Below are 4,890 nucleotides of genomic sequence, written 5' to 3'. Positions count from 1 at the left end.
GAGCCAGGTGGCTCAGAGAGGCAACTGCTCAGGGGCTGAGGTACTTTTTATAAGGTTTTACTAAACAAAGAGTCAGGGAATTCACAGAACAAGACTGCAAACACATTGCTTATCTTATGCAGGAAATGTTCTAGGGTCACCTTTTGTCAAACCATTTGCCCCTGGGTGGGCTGTTAACCAAGGTAGCAATTAGCATATGAAGAAGCACAGTCTGGCCTATTAGCATGGAGTCACTTTAGCCTATTCAAGTCTTACAATACGAAGGACGATTGGCTCTTCAAAAGGTGGAAATAGCCATTTCTAATCAACAGATATTTTATTTTGACTATCAGAAACCCTTAGAAGCTTTTATTTTTCTAACCAAACATTCCCCTACAGCTGTTTTGTGCCAGGATGCACCTTTGTTATGGCTTCATTTATCTGTTTCACCTGCTAAAAATTTACAACCTTATTATGAAGCTGTTGCACAACTTATTCAATCAATCCGATGTAATGCTCGGAAATATTTTGGTTTGGAACCTTCCAATATTGTAATTCCCTTTACAGGAAAACAGCTAGATTGGCTGTTTCAGAATTGTGATTCTTGGGCTATTACATTTGCACATTTTTCAGGTCAAATTAAATTTCATTATCCACCTAATAAATTGTTACAATTTGCAAATCTTCAATCTTTTATTTTTCCAAAAATTATTTCATTTAAGCCTATACCTGATGCCATTGTTATTTTCACTGATGGGTCTTCTAATGGAAAAGCAGTTTATGTTATTGATGGTCATGAAAGGATTTTTTCCACACCTGCTGCTTCGGCACAAGTAGTTGAATTGCATGCCATTCTTTTTGTTTTTCAGGAATTTGCTCGTGTTTCTTTTAATCTATATACTGATAGTCAATATCTGGCTAAAGCCCTTCCTTTTTTAGAAACTGTGGCCTACATTAATACCAGTAATTTAGAAGTTCAACAACTTTTCATTCAAGTACAAAATTATATTCATGCTCGTTCTCTTCCTTGTTTTATTGGACATATTCGAGCTCATACTGTTTTACCTGGTCCATTGTCTTTGGGAAATCATCTTGCTGATGTTTCCACAAAATTTATTGCATTTTCAAAAATTGATTTAGCTCGCCAATCTCATCAACTCCATCACCAGAATAGTCGTACTCTTAGATATCAATTTCAGATTCCTTGAGAAGCTGCCCGACAAATTGTTAAACAGTGCTCCACTTGCCCTCAATTTTCTTCTGTTCCGCATTATGGTGTTAATCCTCGAGGTCTGCTTCCTAATCAACTATGGCAAATGGATGTTACTCATGTAATGGAGTTTGGAAAACAAAGGTATGTACATGTTGTTGTTGATACTTTTTCAGGATTTATTCTTGCTTCAGCTCAAACAGGAGAAGCTACTAAACATGTTATTGCTCACTGTATACATTGTTTCTCCATTTTAGGGATACCTCAAAAAATAAAAACAGATAATAGTTCTGGATATATTAGTAAGGCCTTCAAACAATTTTGCCAACAAATGCATATTGTGCATATTACAGGCATTCCCTATAATCCTCAAGGACAAGGAATAGTTGAATGTGCTCATGGCACACTGAAACTGCAGCTCCAAAAAATAAAAAAGGGGGAGTTATATCCCTCCTCACCTAGAAATTACTTAAATCATGCTACTTACATTCTAAATTTTTTACAAATGGATAAGAAAGGACATTCAGCAGCAGAAAGATTTTGGCATCCACAAGGTTCTCCATATGCCTTGGTAAAATGGAGAGATCCTTTAACTAGCCAATGGTATGGAACTGACCCTGTTTTAATATGGGGCAGAGGGCGTGTTTGTGTTTTCTCACAGAAACATGATGGAGCTCGATGGCTACCGGAAAGGCTGATTCGTCATGTGGATACTCCTGCTGATGTCAGTTCCTGCAAGATGTGATGCCAATCCTCAAGAAAATTGGACTTATATGCCAGATCCTCTCCTCCCACATCCTGTCTCATCTGATTCACGTGAGGTGCCAGTACTGTTGAATAATATAAATATACTTGGTCATTTATAAAGTAGTGTTTCTATGTTATAAAGAAAATGAGACTGCTACATTGAGAAGTTTTTCTGGGACAAAAAGGACATTCCTCGATTGGTCTTTAATCAACACTACCTCAAAGAAGAATTAATTTGCTAGTCTTAGCCTTTCTGCTGGACTTTGGTGGACAGACTCACATTTTCCTCAAATCAACATTTGAAAACTTGCTGCTGCATTGGGAGAAATGTGTTTATGGTCAGATGTCAAAGTTACCAGCCTTAGTTTCAATATTGTTGGCATTGCCTCTAATATAATGTCTTGTGTTAATGCTCCTTATATGTTATTAGTAAAAAGTATAGAGATTGTAATTGAAACTGATAATGAATATAACAGCTATTTTAATTATAAGTTAACCAATTGTAGATCTTTCAGAAATGATGACTTCCTTTCAGTATGTGATGGCTTTGAGTCAACCTCCCTTCATAACAATGTCTGTAAAAACTTAATGAGTCCTGGTATGAAGATCAAGGTTTACAAATGTTGATAGAAATAGAGAAAGCTACATGTCAAGCCTTCACAACCCATGGTATAACCCCTGCAGAGGGTGGTAGTCAAAGACGGGTAAGAGAATTGTGGAGAAATATCCAACCTAAGACAGAGCATAAGTATTAAACTTCTCATGGCTTGATGATGGGTAAGGGATTTCTCTGGACATTTCTCACCTAAGACAGGCACAGTCTTTCTGCTGAGCAGGGAAGCTCCCTGCTCTAAAAATAATAAAAAAGGGGGAATTCTGGGAGCCCATCGTGGCTCTCTGGCATTTGACACTTGAAAGGAAACTTCTTCCTTTACAATGAAGGCATTGATAAAGGCTATATAACATTTGTTACCTTTCAAGGACTCTGTTTGTTAAGCTTATCTGTTACCCTGAGGCGGGAGGAACTCAAAGAGATAGCCAAAGGTTTGGTATCTGTAGAAATCAGGAATTCCTGTTTTTGCATAAGAAATGATGGAGATGATCGCTTGATGCTTCCTGTTAATGTGCCTTTAAGACAAGCTGTTTCGGTAGAAATAAACCAGACTTCTCTTGGTCTCCACTCAGGTGTGAGTGTTCTTTCCTTTCTCAATCCTCACTCCCCGACTCAGGTACATTTGTGTTGTGACGGCTGGGCCGCCACAACCCCCTTGGGATCCAGCCAACCAAGTACTGAAACATGAGCCAAAATAAACCTGTCCTCCTATAAACTGTGGGTGTTGGGTTTTGTGTCCCAGCCCCAGCCCCAGGAAAGTGACTAAGACCCGGGAAGGGCAGGGATGGAGAAGAGGTGGAGAGTTACCAACTTGCCTGCCCACCTCTTACGTTGAGGGGAACCTGACCTTCATTTTGCTTCCAGGGAGACAGTGGGCACCGTCCCTGCCTCCAGCCACCCTGCTGTCCTTACCCCAGCATGGTCAGGTGCACTTCCTGTTATCAGGGAGGATGTGTGCAGAGCGCTGTAGACAAGGAACGTGTGGTGCGGGTTATCGACCTGTCTTCCTCTGCAGCGGAACACAGTGACAGCGGGAGATGTATAGGGTGTCACCGTGGGAAGCACTTTTCTCAACTGAGCTCACTGAATTCTTGCAGCAATCCTAAGAGCTCACGCTCTACTCCAGTTTTACAAATGAGCAAACTGAGGCACTGAGAAGTTAGAGGCTTGTCCAAGACGACACAGGAAGTGAGCAGCAGGGCAGGAAGCCACCTCACCCCTGATGTCGCCGGTACCTAACAGGTGCTCAGTTAAGTTACTGGGTGGGTGCAGATGGCGATCAGCTGTGGACAACAAGAAGCCTCCAGTGGGGAGGAAACCCAAGGATGCTGTGCTGCTCTCGAAGCCTTCAGTTCTTACCCGAATGGTTTGGAAAATACAAAGGGATAATGGCATAAGTGAGAGCAAAGCCAGTGCAAGGAGGTGTAAGCTGGGTGTGGTGGATTGGAGCAGAAATCAATATAACCAGGAATAGATGAAGAAAAACAGATCATGAAACTAAAAGCTAGCTCCTTGAGAAAAAAAAATTTAAACGAAAAGTTAAATCTTTAGCCAGAAAGATCAGAGATTAAAAAGAAAAATAAGGAAAGAAAATCTAAACACGGTGACACATCTATATTTCTGGCTACTCTGGAGGCTGAGGTGGGAGGATCACTTGAGCCCTGGAATTTGAGGCCAGCCCCGAGCAGCACAGTGACAGCCCCTCTCAGGGAAAAAAAAAAAACTGTCAATAAAAGCAAACACTACAGAAGAAACAAAGTTGGGTAATCCCACATCTTTAGGAAACAAGAAGACAGGCTGGGCAGAGGCCCGAGAGGCCAGCAGGTGCCCGCTCTCCTGACCTCTGGGACTGGCTGGATGGAGGTGAGTCGGGGAGCAGAGGCTCGGGCAGTCTGGCCAGCTTGGCTTGGGAACAACTGAGTCCCGAGATCACAGTTGTCCCCAAACCTCAGAGTCACCGATCAAACACACCCGGCTCCTCGGGAAGCGGTGGTCTAACGGCAGGCCACACTCTCGAGCCTGGCACGGCGCCCACGTCGCTCCTCAAGAAGTGCGTGGCCATCTGGTTCCACCCTTGTGGATGTGTCGCTGGGCACAGCTAAGGGCCGACCCCTTTGCACGCAAGGATACGACTTTGGGATGGGTAAAAACATTCCTCTCGTCATCCTTCGGGCGCGCCTTGAGCACCTCCTTCCCTTGGGGGTGCCCCGGGAACCCACATTGCGCAGCCTGGACGCCCTTGCAGGGCGCCTCCCCCGGAACTCTCCGCCGCTCAAGCGTGGGGGGCCAGCGCTGCACAAGCGGCGACTTCCGCGCCCCGTGGCCAAAGCGAGTGTCGGCA

This window comes from Fukomys damarensis, unplaced genomic scaffold (genome assembly GCF_012274545.1).
Source record: "Fukomys damarensis isolate Sample0158 unplaced genomic scaffold, DMR_v1.0_HiC HiC_scaffold_24, whole genome shotgun sequence".
In the NCBI taxonomy this organism is placed as follows: Eukaryota; Metazoa; Chordata; class Mammalia; order Rodentia; family Bathyergidae; genus Fukomys; species Fukomys damarensis.
The sequence above is the reverse complement of the archived record's forward strand: the minus strand, read 5'-3'. Positions refer to the sequence as shown.